Source organism: Zalophus californianus, chromosome 14 (assembly GCF_009762305.2).
Source record: "Zalophus californianus isolate mZalCal1 chromosome 14, mZalCal1.pri.v2, whole genome shotgun sequence".
Lineage (NCBI taxonomy): Eukaryota > Metazoa > Chordata > Mammalia > Carnivora > Otariidae > Zalophus > Zalophus californianus.
Genome location: NC_045608.1, coordinates 11,727,875 through 11,749,120, shown reverse-complemented (window position 1 = coordinate 11,749,120; position 21,246 = coordinate 11,727,875).

Here is a 21,246-nt window from a genome sequence, read left to right as displayed (position 1 = left end):
GAATAATGCCTGGCACTGTAATATAAATAATGTCTTTGCTGTTAATATTATAGAGCCCCAAAGAGTATCTTATCATTCAATTTACATTTTATGCTCATTAGTGAGTATAATGAGTGCAACACTCTAATAATCAGAAATGGAGATGTCATCTTTGCAAAAATCAGAATGCCTAATCTTGGGAAGAAAACAATAACACCAACCATGAGTCTCTAAAAATAAGCATTGAAAAAAACCTCAAATACTGGAAGTGGCAGCATGCCGGTGGTTGATAGCTTTCGGTGGTGAGAGACATGGTCTTTGTTCCTCATGCTACAGGGGGACGATCTAGAATCAGACAGCTAAGAGGAAGTTCAGAGTGAGCTCTTCTGTTTCCCTGCATGGGGGCTGAGGGTGGGGAGCGGGGGGCTGGCCAACCCTAGGCATGAGAAGCTGTTTCAGTTTGTGGGTGTTCCCCCCAAGTAAAGAGCCAATTGTTTCTGGATCATAATTTTGCAGGTGTGAGAAATGGGGGTGGGGGGCAGGGGCAGGAGAATTAGCCTGTGTGTCTCCACCTGGTTTAGTGCCTGCATTGGGCAATGCCACCTCCCTTAATGACTGCCCACTGCCCTGGGTCTGCACACCCACATGGCGACCAACCTTACTTGGGTCGAGAAACTCCTCTGAAACATGCCCTATAAAAGTGCACTAATAAGAATTATAAGTCTCTCTTCCAGCCTGAAGAGTTGTTCTCATCTGTCCATAGAGAGCAGGTGGGTGGCAGGCAACACCAGACTCCCTCTTCCCAGAACATTCAGGAAGCCTTTGCATGCAGCTCAGGCTATGGAAATAAATTGGGGCATCCTTCATACTCCTCCTCATTTAAATGCTGCCTTTCTTTTTCTTCCTTTAAAATTTTAGTCACAAATCACGGAACAATCTAACAGCTGAACATGAGATCATGTTGCACTCACCTAGCTTCACGTCTGGCAATGAGTTCGGGCATGATAAATACTTGTCAAGTGTTGCTGAATTGGCACTAAGATTTAAAGAGACAGCTAAATGAATAGCAATTGATATTTGCCCTCCAAATTATCCAAACCCTCCTTTACGGTTCAGATTCTAGCTGCAGCTCTTTCTCCCTGTGTAATTTCAGACAGGGTTAATTGTCTGAATGCTGAATGCAGTTTCTTCAGCGCACCTGGGTAGCTCAGTCGGTTCAATGTTTGACTCTTGGTTTTGGCTTAGGTCATGATCTCAGGGTCGTGAGATGGAGCTCTTTGTCTGGCTCAGCCCTCAGCAGGGAGTCTGCTTGAAGATTCTCTCCCTTGCCCCTCCCCCCACACGCACACACACTCTCTCCCAAATAAATGAATAGATCTTAAAAAAAATAAATATGTTTCCTTCATGGGCTTGCTGCAGGGATCGATGGGCAAATGCATATAAAGTTTCTGACACAGTGCATGGCACACATCAGACACTAGATACATGAAAATATTATCTACTAATTGCTGAGTGCTTCCTGGTCGTCATGTAATTGACACACACTATGTCTTTCATTCCCACAATAAGACTGTAGTAGCGATTTTCCTTTTAGCTCCATTGTGTCAAAGAGAACACAAAGACTCAAAGAGAATAAAAAAAACTTGTACTGATCACTTGTGTTGCTGGAGCAAAACCAGGATGAGTCTGTCCATCTTTATGGATCTGAAAATTTTAGTAAGTAGTGTCCTACCTCCTATCCAATTCTTTGCTGCTGGTACCCCTTACCCTGTAGCCATTCTTTGGCCTCACAGGGATATCTGTTGGGTCAATTAGAAACCAGTCCCTTAGTGAAACTTTAAAAAACCCAGACTCCCTGCTCTGTCACTCAGTGTCCCTAGGGAGTTACAAGTGCTGCACAATGAATTCACACAGAAGTTTCTATATGATTTTTTTTTTTTTAACAAGGTGTGGAGTATACTGTCAGCCAAACTCCATGATTGGCCAGGGGTTAGTTAATGGCCGCGTAAAACCGAATTGTGACACTTACAACTACTGGTGTTTCTTTTCTTGACGTTTTATGGAGCCGAGAGCGAGGCCTCAGAGGGAGGAAAGGGCCAGAATGGTGGTGGTGGGGGGACATTTAGCAAAATAATCATGGTGCATTCAGACACCTGGATTTGCCTGGATTTCAAGAACTTCTCTTTCTGTGTCTCGACTCTTCTACCATATTCCTCCCAATTTTTACACGATCTGATTAGGTATGAACTGTATGAAATTACAGACTGTAGGGAAAAGTGGTTTCTTCCCTCACAACATTTCCGACACCAAATATGTGGGTTTCCCACACCAAGCCATTCTCCAAGTCTCTGAGGACACCAGTTGGATATCCTACAGTTTAATTCAATCCTGACTCTACCTGGAGATAGCGTGGCCCCCACAGGTTAAGGACTTAGTCCCACAAGCCTGCCCCCTACTTCAGACACCAATCCCAAGTAGGGGGTCCCCAGTTTACCCACACTTCTGTCTGACTTGGCTGCAAATTGGGGGTTCCAAGATCCCCTTCCTGAGGTTGGAGCATTTACTATAAAGGCTCATAGAACTCAAGGAAACATTCTACTTAACATATACTAGTCTACTGCAAAGGATATTAGAAAGGATGCAGGTAAACAGCCAGATGAGGAGGGATGTGGGTGGAGGTCTGCAGGGGCCCAGCGCAGGAGCTTCTGCCCCCATGGGGTGGGGGTTTACCACCTTCCCAACCCTGGGATGCATTCACCTCCCAGAAGCCGTCTGAACCCTGCTGTTTAGGGTTTTTACAGAGGTTCCATTACATAGACATGATTGATTAAATCATGGCCATTGGTGATGAACAAGATCCCCAGCCCTTCTCCCGCCCCTGGAGGTCAGGGGTGGGGCTAAGAGTTCCAACCCTCTAATCACACGTTGAGTTCCTGGGGCAACCAAACTCCAACCAGAAGCCATCAGGGGCCTTCAAGCACCAGTCATCTCATGACCATAAACTCAGGTAGGGTTGAATAACAGAAGAGGCTCCTCTCCTCCTTCTCACTAGGAAATTGCAAGGGTTTTAAGAACTCTGTGCTAGGAACCAAGGAGAAGACCAAATATGTATTTTTTTTTTTAAGATTTTATTTACTGGGGCACTTGGTGTACTCAGCAATTAAGCGTCTGCCTTCGGCTCAGGTCATGGTCCTAGGGTCCTGGGATCGAGCCCCACATCAGGCTCCCTGCTCGGTGGAAGGCCTGCTTCTCCCTCTCCCACTCCCCCTGCTTGTGTTCCGTCTTTCATTGTGTCTCCGTCAAATAAATAAATAAAATATTTTTTTAAAAAGATTTTATTTATTTGAGAGAGAGAGAAGAAGTGGTGGGGAGGGGCAGAGGGAGAGGGAGAGAGAAGCAGACGCCCCGCTGAGAAGGAAGCGGAGGGGGGGGGGGCTTGATCCCAGGATCCTGGGATCATGACCTGAGCTGAAGGCAGATGCTTAACCCACTGAGCCACCCAGGCGCCCCAAATATGTATTTCTTGTATCACATCACTTTGACATTTGACTGTTTTTAACCTACAAAACCGGCTAGTTTATATATAGTTTATATAGTATAGTTTATGTAATATTTGCATGGTAGGTTTGCTGGGAGAACAAAAGAGGGCTTCTTTCCTAAAACTACTTTTTTTTATTATTACTGATTTTTTTTTAAATTTAAGTTCAAGTTAGTTAATATATATTGCAGTATCGGTTTCAGGAGAATTCAGTGATTCATCACCTCCGCACAGCACCCAGTGCTCATCACAACATATGTCCTCCCCCATGCCCATCCCCCACGCAGCCCATGCCCCCACTCCCCTCCAGCAACGGCCACTTTGTTCTCTACAGTCAGGAGTCGCTTATGGTTTGCCTCCCTCTCTGTTTTTATCTTATTTTATTTTTCCTTCCCTTCCCCGATGTTCATCTGTTTGGTTTCTTAAATTCCACAGAGAGATCATGTGGTATTTGTCTTTCTCTGACGGACTTATTTCACTGAGCATAACACACTCTAGCTCCATCCACGTCTTGCAAATGGCAAGATTTCATTCTTTTTAATGGCTGAGTAATAGTCATTGTATATCTATACCACATCTTCTTTATCCATTCATCGGTCGGTGGACATTTGGGCTCTTTCCATAATTTGGCTATTGTGGATAATGCTGCTATAAACATCGGGGTGCATGTGCCCCCTTCAGATCAGCATTTTTATCCTTTGGATAAATACCCAGTAGTGCAGTTGCTGGGTCATAGGGTAGTTCTATTTTTAACTTTTTGAGGAACCGCAAAAACTACCTCTAACACCAATGATAAGGAGCTTATAATGTCTGGTGCTGTGCTAAGCATGTCACATGCATCTGTTCATATAATGGGTCACATAATCGCCCCAATGACCCATAGGGGTCATCTGTTACTAATAACCCCATTTTCCTGAGGTGCAGAGAGGTTGAGTTTCTCACCCAAGATCACAGAGCTGTCTGAGCCCAGAGACACTGTTCATAAATAGCAGGGACCCTTCACTCTGCCCCCACATCAATCCTGGCTGCATGGCATCTGGCAAATTCGATGTGGGACCTGTCAGATCCTCTGCTTGCCTGGAAGTTTCCCAAGAAAATAGGCTCTGTCTTATTCATCTCTGAATTTCCGCGGAGCACCTAACACTTCAGTAGATATCCCATGGGTGCCTGCCTGCTAATCCCATGAGGTCGTACTGAGGGTAGATTAGGAGGTGGTGAGTGTGGGCAAGAGAACAATGGTAACCATTGGTCTTGGTACATACAGTGCTCAGATAGTTGAACAAAGCTCTAAATTATCTTCATTGCTTGCCTGCTAGCAACATACCTGTCTGAGACCTGTCCCTTACTGCAGAGAGGCTGTCTCTCAGAGTGGCTATTTCCTCATCTGAAGGAAAACAAGGTTGGGGTTCGGCATTCCTCCTGGAGGAGTTAATGGAAGGGGCTGATGGGAATACTTTATATTAAGCTAAATGAGAATCCCATACAAAACAGATCAGTGAGCCAATACAGACTCTCAATTTTCACATATTCTTACCATTTTATACATTCCTCTTATTTAAATATTCCATGTTGTTTATAGCGTCTGGTGTGCAGCCTGTGTTTAAATACAAATATTTGAGAAATGATTGGACATTTCTGTAAGAAGGTATTTTTTCATGTCAGATCGATTGTTTCAAAAAAGCATGATTGGGGTCAATTCATTTCACGGACTCATGCAATAAATACTTAATGAGCACCTGCTATGTGCCAGGCACATAAGCGCTAAAAATATAACAGGAAGCAAGAAGGCAAATAGCCCTACCGCTATTTGGAGCCTCATGGAGCCAACCGCCAAAGCCACCCACATTTGGGCAAATCTCGCACTCGTGGTCACGGTTCACTAAATTTATGTTGGGTTTCTTCCTATTTAGCCCAGGATGATGCTCCCTAACCACTTGGAAAATCTGATGAAACGAAATTTTGGAGATTGCTGTCCTGGGAAACAAGAAGGCGGATGGGCAGGTCAGGGGAGGGGGCTGCCTCTTCTCTCTCCCATCGTGATGTTTGTTTTTAGCTTTTTTACCTTACAGATGTTACTTTACTAAAATAAAAACATTTACAGGCTCTGGAGTAGGTTGCCTGCTCTCCAGTCTCAATCTGTCACTTTCCAGCTCTAGGACCTTAAGAAAGAAATGTCCTTCCTTACACTCGGTTTCTGAATCTGTAAAATGGGGATAAATAAGGATCTCTCTGAAAAAGCTAGTGTGATATTTAAGTGAAATACTGCACATAAAATGCTTTACGTGGTATCAGCACATGGTGAGCCCCCAGGAAATGTTATGCTTTGAGTCCCGTCCTTCAAGTGCAGGCTGAATTATCCTTCCCTCGACTTCTCTGCCCACCTCGATCCCAAGTCCATCCCCACCAATATCCTGAGTATGTAGTCATTAGCTTAAGGTCTGTTTTTCAATGAAACTGAAGACCCTGGGACAGAAGAGATCAGGTCTGTTGATGTCCTGCCCTATCTTCCAGGCTCCAGGGGAGGTATATCCTTTCTAAGACTGGGAAAGCTGGGGCTTCGGTGGGTGGGACTGGTTCACCAAAGAGAGAGACCAGATTCAAAGTTGGAGTCACCAGTCGTCCTGCTTTGCCAGGGACTGAGTTTTCTGCCTGCCGAATTCCCTGTGTTACAAGGAGAAGGGTCGTCAGCCAACTAGGACAAATAGGCCAAACCTACATAGGATCTGACACCAGGGACTCGAACCCCACACTTTGCTGTGGTCTAGAGATGCTGTTATCTGGACAACTAAAAAAAAAAAAAAAAAAAAAAAAACAAGTGTTGACTTTGCCTTAGCCTGAGAATTGGAGCTTACACTGGATCTTGAGGGGACACATTGAGAAAACAGAAGCAGAGTAGAAAAAGGGTAAGCATTTCCCAAGGAACAGTGTGGCCCTGGCTGCTTCTGAAACTCCAAGCCAGGTTTCAGCCAAAAGGCATAAGGATGAATGAACTCATGTGTGGGAAGGGCTTTGATGTTCTCGGAGCCAAGGTCCTCAGGAAAGCCAACTTGGCTGGGTACCACCGTATATCCTGACTTCTTTATTATGTTATTTATGATCTCTCTGCTGAGATTATGATCCTTGGCAAACACAGGAAGGACCAGGTGTTTGCTTATATTGGAATAGTCTTTTGTAGCCCAGATTTGGAGCAGAGGTAAACAAATTCAAACCATAAAGGAAAGTCTGAAAGAGAAAAGCAAACTAAACAGGTAAACAATAATTCTAACAACAGAAAATCCATCCCAAAGAGAGGATCTCTATTGACATAAGTGTATATTATTCCAGAATTCTGTTCTGACCTTTCTCCCTCCCCCTGCCTCTCTCTCTCTGTCTCTGTCTCTCTCCACACCCCCCTCTTTTATCCTCTCTCTTCCCTACAGTCGCAAATTTTAATGATCGCTTAGTATTTCACTGAAGAGAAGGTAGGCCATCACTAATTTAATTGGTCCTCCCTGTTGGATTTTTAGATTGTTTCGAATGTTTCTCTGTTACAAAAAAAAAAAAATGCAACGATGAACATTTTTGCATATAACATTGCCCTTAACTTGCAAAATCATCTCCTTGGGAGAATTGAGCAGATAAGTTGTTGGCTTGCCCACTGTCTTCTAAGAGAGATTTGTCTCAATGTGTATACCCACTATTGATGTTTGAATATGCTCATTTCTTTATACTTTTTAACATCACTAGGCTGTGAAAAAATATTTCAACCTTTGCCATTTGAAAAGGCAACATATTAAATCTCTTTGTTGTTCCCCTTTGGGAACCCGAGTTTCTGACTTGTGAGTTTGCTCAAGACTTTGTAGGTGGTCAAATGGAATGTATGTGCTCTACTCATCTCAAACATCCTCTTGGTATGCTTTAAATTCAAGAGAGCAAGCTTTTGTGCCTGTTTTATTTTGTGTCACCTCAAAACAGTCCTTTCTTTTTAGGGTCTTAATTTACTCATCTCTATAATGAAAGATTTAGACTAGATTATCACTATAGTCCTATTACTCTATATGCAGTAGGTTTGTTCTCTCTTGAAGTTCATGGCTGGCAATTGTCTGGAAATTGGTTGGGACTGACCTGGGAAGAAATCTATTTGCATGGCAGTTGGATGAGGTATGGTAGTCAGGACATTAATGAAGTCAATTAGACAACAGAGGAGAAGATGCATTTGCTCAGGTGCCTGAGCAGGAGGTGTGACTGGAAGCAGGTATGTCTCAGGTTCAATCAAAATCACAAAGTTGATTACCACCAACCTTCTCTGCCCATTGGTTTTTATGTCTAGCCAGATTTCAACACACAACTTGTCTACCAGCTGCTTCTGTACTCACCCCTCACAACCTCACCATCAGAGAGAGGCTGATGACCATTATCTCTGGTTCTTAGTTGAAAAAAATCTCAGGAGAGGGCTTTAATTTGTCAGCCAAGCTTGGGTCTAGCGTCCAACTCTGAAGGATTAGAAAATGATGGCACCACGATTGGCTCATCCTGTAACAGATGTTGTATTGGTTAGCTATTGCTACAATCATGCTGTGTAATGAGCTATCCCCAAACTCAGGGATGCAAGTATCATACTATCAGTGCATAGGAATGGCTCTCTCCCTATATCCTTGCGAACAGTGAGTATTATCACCTTTATCCTTGCTCACATAAGTGGGGAAAATGTCACTGCTATCCTAATTAAAACTTCTTTGATTATTCTTGATGCTAATCTTCAGTTTGTATTTAGAGTCACTCATAAACCTCTTTCGGTAGATTGTATATTCACGCTGTGCGAAACAACAATCATTTATTCTCATAGATTATCATTCAAAAGAGTCTTGTTTGGGTGGTTCGGCTCGGTTCAGTGAGGGTGGCACGTTCCACCTTCCTGGGGACAGAGCTTAGGATCCTTTCAGATCTCATCCTACGTATCTCTTCAACTGGCTGTCCGTCTGTATCTTTTATCACATCCTTTATGATAGAATAAACTGGTATGCATACGTCAATGTTTTTCTGAGGTCTATGAGTTGTGCTAGCAAATGTGGAATCCAAGCAGGGGCTTCATAGGAACCTCCGACGTGTAATCAAGTTGGACAGAAGTTGCAGGTGACCTGGGGATCTGTTACTTGCAATTGGCATCTAAAGTTTTTTTGGAGGGGGGGTGCAGTCTCTTGGGACTGGGCCCTTAACCGGTGGGGTTAGTTTCATTTAGCGTCCCTATTGAATTGTAGGACACCAAGATGTGCCTAAGGTGGGGAAAACCCCCCACATCTGGTGTGAATAGTGTTGTGAGTGTGGTCGTGGTGTGAGAGTCAAGGAAAATAGATTCGTGTGGGTGTGTGCTAATCTCTTTTTCTTATAAGGACACCAATCATACTGGATGAGGGCTCACCCTAGTGACCTCATTTTCACTTAATCCCCTCTTTAGAGATATTATCTCCAAACCCAGTCACATGCTGAGGTACTGGGGCTTAGGACTCGAACCCATGCATTTTGGGAGACACAATTCAGCCCATAGCACGAGGCTTGCTCAAGGGCCCTAGTGGCAGAAACAGAGTAGAGAGTGAATAACAGGCTCACCTGCTCTCCTTCCACCAGCCTTGGTCCCCAGTAACCCACAGTGGTCCCAACAAATGACAAGTGCTCCTTTTTCCTCTGTGCATTTCACCCAACAGCACCTATGGCCCACACAGGCAGATTTCCAAGGTTTTAAATCTTTTCAAAAATCACTTTATCATTTATTTTATTTATTTATTTATTTATTTTTTAGGTAATCTCTACATCCAATGTGGGGCTCAAACTCTCAAACCCAAGACCAAGAGTAACATGCTCCACCGACTGAGCCAGCCAGGTGCCCCTATCATTTATTTTATTATTATAAAATTAAATAATATTTGTTACACAATAGAACAATTAGGCCAAAATCTGTCATGTGGCGTGTACCCTCCCCTCTACCCTGCAATATGCCACCGTCAGGGTTTGATGGCTCTGTCCCCAGACTGTCTATGTGTCTAACAATCCGCAGGCCACGAAACAGTGTCATGTGGAGATGAGGAGCTCCGGCAGGGCAGTCGGGTCTCTCTTGGGCCCTCCTACGGGCTCTCCCCACTTGAGCAAGATAATTGACAAATGCCTCAGTTTCCTAACTGCCTTGCAGGATTGTCTTGAGAATTAGACAAGCTGGCAGATCCAAAGCACCCCCAGCGGTGCCTGGTCCAGGCTAAATACCCAAGTAACATGGGGTAACCACGGGGTTCTTGACCTTCAGGAAAGAGCTAGCTGCTTGGCTGTGAGAAGAGCAGGTAGCTGGCAGCCTCCCCCTGCAACACCTGTGGGGTCTGCCGGAGCTTCTGGGCTGAGGACACACTCTTCCCAGGGAGCCCCCTAGCCAGCGAAGGACCGTGGCAGGCATCCTAGGGTGTAGCCCCTGCGGCCCAGCGTGGGACTCTCTAGCCAGCCTTTCTTGCTCTAGAGCTCCCCATTGGGTTGGCCCAGGGCCCCTTGGATCTGCATTGCTGGGCTCTGAGGTTTTCCTACTGCTTCAGCTTCCTCTTCCTCTCACCTTTCCAATCACCTCTGAGGCCCGCCCTGCCCGGTACCGCCCCTCGCCTTCCCCCGTCCCAGATGTCACCCTCCCCAACACCCACTGTTTCTTGTCTTTTTGATAACAGCCATTCTAACAGCTGTGGGGTGATATCGCCTTTTGGTTTTGATTTACATTTCTCTGGTGGCTGATGATGTCGGCCACCTTCTCCCACATGCCTTGGATGCTGTGGCAGGTTTTGACATTTGCCTGAATCCATTCAGACATTTGCAAGGCAACTGTGACCATACGAATCCGGCCTTCCATCACGTGTCTAATGACATGACTTGATGTGGCAATCTCCATTTCTAGTCTTGCACGAAGGCACTCTTAATCTTTTCCTCTGGGCTGCTCTGCAATCTGAAAGAATTATGAAGAAATCTGGCAGGGGAAGAGTGTGTGCTTAATCTGATATACAATCACAATAGATTAACACCTTCACTTATCTGAAGTCGCACATAGCCTTCCAGTAACCTCTTTCTGGGGCCGCCATCCGGGCGTGTTACTCAGATCTTCCTTTGTCTTTGCATGACCTTCTCCCCTCAATGTCTCTGAGCCTCTGTGTCCAAAGTTCCTTCCTAGAAGAACGCCTGTCATTGGATTTAGGCTCCACCCTAATTCAATAGGACCCCAAGGCAACTTGCTTCCAGCTGCGGAGATCCTATTTCCAATGAAGGTCACCTTCAGGTTCAGGGTTGGACATGAATTTTTGAAGGACCCTATTCAACTCAGTATGGAAGCCAACAAAATGATGCTGAAAAAAACGTCCACAATTCGTTCAGTGAAACAACCAGGCTATAAAACCCACACGATAATTTTTGTAAAAAAAGAAAAAAAAATTGTGGGTGTGGATAAGCACGTTGCCTGCTCTATTTCTGCCAACCTCAGATTCTTGTGCCTCTAACCCGAGGAAGACCTTCGGGAGACAATAGCAAGCGCAGGGTCTTCTTCGAGTCCTCGAGAAAAAATGGTAGGAAGTCCTTCGGTACCCACGGACGATGTAACCAAGAAATCGTTGATTCTGATAGGGAAAGCCTGGGTTTATTCAGAATAGACAGCTAAGTAAAAATTCCAAGGGCAGGGGGAGGCAGGACAAATGACAGAAATTTTGATGGATAGTGATTTTTTTTTTTAAAAGAAGGCTGAGGGGGGAAGCTATTTAAGCATCTCTGGAAGGTGGAAGCCGGTTGGGAGACAAGGATGGGACCTCGAACACGGTCCCTGCGTCATTGGCCTGAGGCCAGCCCTGGAAGGCTGAGGTACCCAACTTTTGGGGCTTCCCCTCGTTCCGTGTCAAGCCCAGCTGGGCTGCATTGACCGGAGCCTTCAGGCCGGCTGCCAAGGTGCTGTCACTTTGGGGTTCCCCAGTGGCAAAAGGGGAGATTCCTGAGCACACTGAACGCCTCCAGGGGAGGGCAGAGGAGAAGAACACGGTTCTGGCAGAGCTGCTGAGTTTTAAACCCAAATTGTGTTTACACCTCAGCCTTAGCAAACAAGCTGGCTTCTCCTCTGAAAGACGCACACGCGCCCACACTTGCACACACAGACCCATGGAGCCTGCAGGAGCCTTGTGGTCTCTGCCTCGCTCGAGGGGCCCTTCTGGGCCAGTGCATGGGGGGTTCCAGGCCCTGTGGAGCCATTGGCTAATTATCCCATTGGCCAAATTACTTCAACCCTCTGTGTTCTAGTTTCTTCACCTATGGAATGGCAAGATGAGATTATCTTCCCTAGCGGGTTTTACTAGACGTTGTTGGCCAACAGTATGAATTATTTTAAGTTGCTCCCGTGCGTTTAGCAAAGTCGGTCTTTACGCAAATGTGTGGCAAGAACCAAATCATTGGGATTTAGGGGAAAGGGGCTCTGGCTGGCCATCTGGAGGTGTGAAACGAGGTTGCTACCCACTCGCTGTTCACCCTGAGCAAGTCATCACGGTCTCTGGGCTTGAGCTCATCCTTGCCAAGTGTCTCTGGCCATGACCTGCGGTGTCCCCACTGGGCTCTGCGGTGCTCACTTCAGAAGGGACAGGAGTGGGGAAGAAGTCATCTCTCTCCAGACTCTAAAACAGCTCCATTTTTCCAAAAGGCTTAAAGATGATTGTAGATTCACCGCCAGTTGCAAGAAAGAACACAGAGAGATACCATAGCCCTCTGACCAGTTTCCCCCAGGGGTGCCATCTTGCACAAGGACAGGACCCTAACCCCTGGCAACACCCATCTGTTCTCCATCTCTGTAATGTTGTCATTTCAGGAACGTGACATCAGTGGACTCGTGCTGAACGGCAGCTTCTGAGGTGGGCTTTTTTTCACTCTGCAGAATTCTGTCGTGCTCCATCCAGGTTGTGTAGAGCAATGATTTGCTCCCTTTTTATCCCTGAGTGGCATTCCAGCCACTCTCACTTTCACTACTGGGCATTCTGGTCTTGTTTGAGAAATTGCATTTAAGCCAAGGTTTCCTCTGCTTTGAGAGAATCTTTGGACAAGCCGTTCACAAAGGTAAGAATGGTCCCGGGAGGGTTGAAGACCCTGGTTGAAACATAGATAAATGTAATCTGTATATTGAAATTCATAATTCCTGTGGCTGTTCCCATTTAACCGTGAGGCAAATCCCTGATTCTCACAATCATAATTTTATCTAATCTCTGGAGAGAAGAGAGAGAGAATTTCTTCCTGAGGAAGAACTCAGGAGGGCTGCAATTTTCAGACGTATGAGGAAAACTATCCTTGGTTATTTCTGTAAGGGTGACTTTGAATTTCCTTCTTCTTTATTTCTATTGCCTGATTTTCTTTTTCTTTTTTTTTTTTTAAAGATTTTATTTCTTTATTTATTTGACAGAGAGAGACACAGCGAGAGAGGGAACACAAGCAGGGGGAGTGGGAGAGGGAGAAGCAGGCTTCCTGCAGAGCAGGGAGCCTGATGCAGGGCTCGATCCCAGGACCCTGGGATCATCACCTGAGCCGAAGGCAGACGCTTAACGACTGAGCCACCCAGGCGCCCACTATTGCCTGATTTTCTTTTCTCTCAATCTCCCATATCCCATTCCTTAAAGAAAAGCTGACTCATTAGAGGCCGAGATGCCCTGTGTCTTTCCTTCCCAGCCAGGGAAAAGGCTGCTTTTTATTTCGGATAGAGAAGTAGAAAGACATTTTCTTTTCTTAGACAAATGCCAGGGCTTTTGGTTAATCACTTGAGAGAATTACTGAGCAAATTATAAATAATAAAAAGAAAGCCCCAGGAATATTGATGTGCCAGGGGCCCTCTGCAGTTACTGTCCTGAGTATCTAAGAAGTCTCTGTGCACGATGGTTCAGCCCTGAATTGTGCAAACACTCGGGACATAGGCTACTCAGATAGGGAAAGGGGAAGGTGTCTTGAAAGCTGAGGTAATTAATTTGCACTTTGTTTCTCCTCCTTCCTACACATTTCTTGGAACCTCATAACTGCCTATTGGGACATGAATTATGGTATAAATGGAGCATTGTGGGGGAGACAAATATTTTTCCCCAAGGCAAGAATTTTGCTCCCCAGTCCCCACCTTCAGTGTTGCTTAGATTCTGCCCATTTCCTTGGCGCCTTCCAGCCCTGCGTCTGGCCTACCTTCTCCGTCCCTCACTTCCCCCTTTTCCTTCCTTGGAATGTCCAGGAAGGCAAACTTGAAAACCATTGTCGAATAGTCCAGAGATTAGAGACGCCTGCTTCCATTTTAAACAGTATATTACATCTTCTTAAAAGAATGGTTTTCACTGGAAGCTTTTTTTTTCTTTTTAAGATTTTATTTATTTATTTGTCAGAGAGAGAGAGAGAGAGAGAGAGATTGAGCACGCAAGCAGGGGGAGCGGCAGGCAGAGGGAGAAGCAGGCTTCCTGCTGAGCAAGGACCCCAACATGGGACTCGATCCCAGGACCCTGGGATCATGACCTGAGCCGAAGGCACACGCCCAACTGACTGAGCCACCAAGTGCCCCTCACTGGAAGCTTTTTGTTGCTCAAAACATCCCTGCTTGACGCGCAATGAGCTGATCTTCCAAACAGAGAGAGTTGGACCGCAGCTCTTACCATTTGTCACCGCCTCTAACTTGCTGTTGCATTTCCAGGTCTCACTTTCAAGTTTTAAAACAGTAGACAGTGTATTTATGCCATGGACACAAGAAAAAAATATGAAAGAATAGAGTAAAAAATAAAACCACTTGTAATTCCACTGATCTAAGTATAACACAGTTCAATTTGGGGTGAGTTTTCTGCCCCACTCTTTTTTTTTTACAGTATTTTAAATTTAAATTCAATTAATTAACATATAGTGTATTATTAGTTTCAGAGGTTAGAGGTCAGTGATTCATCAGTCTTATATAACACCCAGTGCTCATTACATCACGTGCCCTCTGTAATGTCCATCACCCAGTTACCCCATCATTCTACCCCCGCCCCCCCCATCCTCTCCAGCAAACCCTCAGTTTGTTTCCTACGATTAAGAGTCTAAGTTTCTCTCCCTCTCTGATTTTGTCTTGTTTTACTTTACCCTCCCTTCCCCTATGCTCCTCTGTTCTGTTTCTTAAATTCCACATATGAGTGAAATCATATGATAATTGTCATTCTCTGATTGACTTATTTCACTTAGCATAATACCTCTAGTTCCATCCACGTTGTTGCAAATGGCAAGATTTCATTTTTTGATGGCTGAGTAGTATTCCGTTGTATAGCTCTACCACATCATTTTTATCCATTCATCTGCTGATGGACATCTGGGCTCTTTCCATAGTTTGGCTGTTGTGGACATTGCTGCTATAAACATTGGGGTGCAGGTGCCCCTTCAGATCACTACATTTGTATCTTTAGGGTAAATACCTGGTAGTACAAACTGGCTCATAGAATAGCTCTATTTTCAACTTTTTGAGGAAACTCCATGATGTTTTCCAGAGTCTGCCCCACTTTTTTATGCACGTTTCTTAAGAAAAAAAAAAGTGAAATCGTGCTGTAATAGTGCCTTGTAATCTGTTACCTCTACAATAATATCATATTAATTCTTGCCTTGTCAATGAATATGCTGCATCATTTTATTTTTTTTATTTCTTTTAAAGATTTTATTTATTTGATGGAGAGACAGCAAGAGCAGGAACACAAGCAGGGGACATGGGAGAGGGAGAAGCAGGCTTCCCGCGGAGCAGGGAGCCCGATGTGGGGCTCGATCCCAGGACCCTGGGACCATGACCTGAACCGAAGGCAGATGCTTAACGACTGAGCCGCCCAGGCGCCCCCGGTAAGTGGGCTCTTAATTCCCATCCTCCCCATTTGTTCTCTGTATTTAAGAGTTTGTCTTTGGGCGCCTGGGTGGCTCAGTTGGTTAAGCGACTGCCTTCGGCTCAGGTCATGATCCTGGAGTCCCGGGATCGAGTCCCACATCGGGCTCCCTGCTCAGCAGTGAGTCAGCTTCTCCCTCGGACCCTCCCCCCTCTCATGCTCTCTCTCTCTATCTCATTCTCTCTCTCAAATAAATAAATAAAATCTTTAAAAAAAAAAAAAAAAGAGTTTGTCTTTGTTTGTCTCTTTTTTGTTGTTCATTTGTCCTGTGTCCTAAATTCCTCATACGAGTGAAATCATATGGTATTTGTCTTTCTCTGACTTACTTATTTCCCTTGTCATAATACCCTCTAGGTCCATCCATGTTATTGCAAATGGCTAGATTTCATTCTTTTTTATGGCTGAGTAATAGTCCATTGTATACCTCACATCTTCTTTATCCACTCAGCCGTGGCTGGACACTTGGGCTGCTTCCATATCTTGGAATTTTGGAAATAATGCTGCAATAACCATAGGGGTACCTATATCTTTTTGAATCGGTGTTTTCATTTTCTTTGGATAAATACCCAGGAGTGTGATTGCTGGATCATAGGGTAGTTCTATTTTTAATTGTTTGAGGAACCGCCATACTGTCTCCCACGGTGGCCGTACCAGCTTGCCTTCCCAGCCACAGTGCACAAGAGCTCCTTTTCCTCCACATCCTCGCCAACACTTGTGAAACCAGGAAGCTTTAACCACCACACACCACAGAGAGATGGCCCTTCTGAAAGGTGAGGGAAGCAGATAAAAACTTGAGAGGCTGTTAATTTCCAAAGAAAAACTGCATGTCGGGCTTAGGACACATCTGGTTTCAGCCTGGCTATGGGAATAGCTCTTGGCTCTTGTCAAGAACCCGTCAAGCATGCACCATTGTGTTTTCTGCTTTGCTTTGTCCAAGAAGCCAGCCGCTGCAGGGAGGCTAACATCATGCCATAGCGGACAGGACTAAGTAGACACACCCCAGAGTTCTCCAGCAGGAAAATTCTCGACAATTCTCCAAAGGCAGCAGGGGGGTTGAGGCATCAGTATTTGCTGGGATAAGTAGTTCATTAAAACCCTTTTATTGGCTTTTCTTCTGTTTTTGTCTTGTTCTCCTACTCCCTTCTTTGCTTCCTGAGATGACCTGCCACCTAACTTTGTTTTGGAGCCTCCTACATCTTTGCCTCACCACCTGCTTTCCGGGAAACCCAGACTAACACGTGCATTCACGAGGGCTCATCCTCAGAGGACCCAGGGTGAGACCCCGTCCCTTGTGTCTGAGAAAGGGCACCTGGAGGATTCTGATGGGCACCATTGATAAGTGCCATGTCAGAGGCATCTGGGGGGCTCAGTTGGGTAAGTGGCTGCCTTCAGCTCAGGTCATGATACGGGGGTCCTGGGATCGAGCCCCGAGTGAAGCTCCCTGCTCAGCGGGGAGCCTGCTTCTCCCTCTCCCTCTGCCCCTCCCCCTGCTCGTGCTCTCTCTGTCTCTCAAATAAATAAATAAAATCTTTAGAAAAAGAAGAACCACATCAGTTTTGGGGACACCGGCGAGGGTGATGTGAACTCCTGCATCTCTCACATTCCAGGGCCCATAAACCTAATGTCTGGATGTTTATACCTCTGCATCATCTTGGGGCAGGGGTGAATCCAAGAGGTTCCAGTTCCTCCGCTCCAAGGTCTGCTCCTGAGAATTCACAGGCACGTTCACTGACTTCTGAATTAATTATTGGAATTCATGCAAATGAGAAGTAGTTTCTGTCGAGCAAAGCCACTGAAATGTGTAGCTTTATATTTTCTCAAGTTTCCTCCTAACAAACTCGGCTTTCAGTGATGTGGCCTCAGAACTCTGTGCAGCCAGGACTATTGACATTTGGAGTTGGATCATTCTTTTTTTTAAGATTTTATTTTTAAGTAATCTCTCCACCCAACCTGGGGCTCGAACTCACAACACCGAGACAGAGTCACATACTCCACCAATTGAACCAGGCAGGCGCCATGGGGCCAGATAATTCTTTGATGTGGGGACTGTCTTGTACATTGTAAGCAGCATCCGTGGCCCCTACTCACTGGATTCCAATACCATTTCCCTCTCCTTGGGGTAGTGACACTTAAAACACCTTCAGAGGCCCCTGGCTGGCTCAGTCAGTGGATCATGTGACTCTTGATCTTGGGGTTGTGAGTTTGAGCCCCATGTTGGGTGTAGAGATTACTTAAAAAACAAAATCTTTAAAATTAAATAAAATAGGGACGCCTGGGTGGCTCAGTCTGTTAAGCATCTGCCTTCGGCTCAGGTCATGATCCCAGGGTCCTGGGATCGAGTCCCACATCAGGCTCCCTGCTCAGCGGAGAGCCTGCTTCTCCCTCTCCCTCTGCCTCTGCCCATTCACGCGCGCTCTCTCTCTAATAAATAATAAATAAAATCTTTAAAAAATTAAAAAAATAATAAAATAGTCTTCAGCTATCCTCTGAGAGGCAAACTTACCCTTCATCGAGATCTATCGTGTGTGTGTATGTATATACAAATACATAGATCTATGATTATTTTATTTTATTATTTATTATAAATTATGGCATGGGGATATAGCACTATTAAACCTCAACTAGAATTCGCTAATGTTTTTGTTTCAGTTTTTTTTCCTTCCAGTGTAACTGTGACATTCTTTCTATTCCATCTTTATTTCGTTAGATAGGACAGAAGAGTCCTTAATCTCCTGTGTGAACATTTTACCTCATTAGTGTTCATCTTGTCCAAATCTTCGCCCACCCTCTGTCTACCACTGCCTTACCTCCTCTCTGGAACATTCCACAAACTGCCAACTGTGGTTGTTTGGGGGGCAGTGGGTTGGTGAAAATCGGGGATTTTAAGATTCTTAAGCTCTTCTCTATGTAACGCATTTTTTTAACTCATGACAATCAGCATATATTAATTTTTGAACAGGAAATAAACATAAGGGTATTATTTTTCAAAGACAAGAAAAACACTCCAATGTTGAGGTCTTTGTAACCCTTTAATGAGGTATATTAAATGAAAAAAAAAAACATTGATCTGAAGTAAAACACCTTTTATTTGTTTGTTTTAAATGCTCTTTATTTTTACCTTTTTATTTTTTATTTTCCAGGGAGTTTTATCTTTTTAATGCTTTCCAATTGGAGTAGAGTTGACGCACAACCTAAGTAAAACATCTTTTAAGCAGACTGCGCTTTAGGCAGATGTTGATAGCACTGTGTGCGTGTGGACACGTGTGTGCACGCCCATGAGCGTGTGTGTTTATATACATGCGGTTCTCATCTTCATCTCTTGCCATTCCAGCCAGGGAGTCGTCCAGCTTCTTGGGACAGACTAAACAGGATATGAAAAGGATGATCACTAGCATCTTCAGACTGTGTGGGCAAAAGTTGAGATGAAATCAATTATTTTGCCTCAAGGAACTTTAGTTTCTGAAACAAGCTGCTGGAACAACCTGACGCCGGAGTAGATAAATGTCTGTGTGTCTAGATCACCACCATCATCATCATCTTTGATGCCATTACCACTTACGATTTTGAGATTTTACTCGATGCCAGGTGCTGGGCTGAGTGATTCCTATTTCCATCTACAACTTTTTAAAACCTGGTAACACTCCTGGGGGGAGGCATTAGTATACTGTGCATTTTCCAGACACAGAGAGGTTGGGTAACTAGCCTAAAGCCACAGAGCTAGGAGTTGGCATTCAAAGGCAAACCCCAAGGCCCACCTCCAGGCATGCAGGGGTCCCGGAAGTTTGATCCATACCCTCAAAGGGGGAGGAGGCTGGCTGTGGATGAGCACTGAGGTGCCAGATACTGGGCTAGGAACTTCCCATCGCTGCTGCCTCTTCTTGGCTGTGTGGCCCCAAGTAGGTATCTTAACCTCTCTGAGCCTGTTTCCTTACCTGTTAAATGGAAAATAATAATATTACCCATCACTCAGAGTTATTGGGAACGTTAAGTGAGTCAACAGAGGTAAAACATTCACAACACGCCTGATAAATAGTAACTGCCCAAAACATGGTCAGTCTTATTAGTAGTAGTCCTGTCTTTATCACTAGAACAATTTAGTGACTCTTACTATACATCAGATGCTGTGCTTAGTATATTGCATGTATTACCGTATTTAATCCTCTTATTAACTAACCGGTGAGGCCATTATCAAGGTGGATTTCAACGAATTATTTCAAATGGACAGCTTCATCCCCATCATACAGGTGAGAAAATAAGGTTCAAGTTGAGTAACTTGGTCACATGGTAATGATGTGGGACACAGGTCCATCAGATTTCCAGGTAAAAAAGAAAAAGAAAACAAGACATGCACACCCACACCCACACCCACACACACAACATGTATGTCCATAAATTTATATAAAATTATATATATGTGTGTGGACACATTAGGACATTGCATATTTAAAACATGTTTTATAGCAATCATCCTTATCTTTGGGTATAAAGGAAATTATAAAAGCAAAGTGCTTTCATACTTTCAAAAGTGCTTTGACACATTGGTTTGTTTCATCACATAAATTCATCTTGGGATAGAAGTTTCTGCATTTGACAGACCCAGAGAGGCTGAGCGACCCGCCCAAGCTCCTGTAGTCAGTAAGTGGCAGCTGAGGTGTCCCCATCTGTCTAGCTCCTTCTATGTCCTGGCACAGGAAAGGTTCTGCCAATGTGTGGGACTTGGAGAGGACACAGATGCTATGTCAATATAAATAAGCTCCCTCTTCAATAATACTAACATTTTATTAAGTTGGATGATAAGTTCACAGGTGGTCATCTGATTATCATGCTTTAAATTATTTATATTACATTACGGATATTCTTTTGCATGTAACAACATTTCATTATATATATTTTTAATTTTTTATTGTTATGTTAATCACCATATATTACATCATTAGTTTTTGATGTAGTGTTCCATGATTCATTGTTTGTGCATAACACCCAGTGCTCCATGCAGAACGTGCCCTCTTTAATACCCATCACCAGGCTAACCCATCTCCCCACCCTCCTCCCCTCTAGAACCCTCAGTTTGTTTTTCAGAGTCCATCGTCTCTAATGGTTCGTCTCCCCCTCTGACTTACTCCCCTTCATTCTTCCCCTCCTGCTATCTTCTTCTTTTTCTTTTTTCTTAACATATGTTGCATTATTTGTTGCAGAAGTACAGATCTGTGATTCAACAGTCTTGCACAATTCACAGTGCTCACCATAGCACATACCCTCCCCAATGTCTATCACCCAGCCACCCCATCCCTCCCACCCCCCCACCATTCCAGCAACCCTGTTTGTTTCCTGAGATTAAGAATTCCTCATATCAGTGAGGTCATATGATACATGTCTTTCTCTGATTGACTTATTTCACTGAGCATAACACCCTCCAGTTCCATCCACGTCTTTGCAAATGGCAAGATCTCTTTCCTTTTGATGGCTGCATAATATTCCATTGCATATATATACCACATCTTCTTTATCCATTCATCTGTGGATGGACATCTTGGCTCTTTCCACAGTTTGGCTATTGTGGACATTGCTGCTATAAACATCGGGGTGCACGTACCCCTTAGGATCCCTACATTTGTATCTTTGGGGTAAATACCCAGTAGTGCAATTGCTGGATCGTATGGTAGCTCTATTTTCAACTGTTTGAGGGACCTCCATACTGTTTTCCAGAGGGGGTGCACCAGCTTGCATTCCCACCAACAGTGTAGGAGGGTTCCCCTTTCTCCACATCCCCGCCAACATCTGTCATTTCCTGACTTGTTAATTTTAGCCATTCTGACGGGTGTGAGGTGGTATCTCATGGAGGTTTTGATT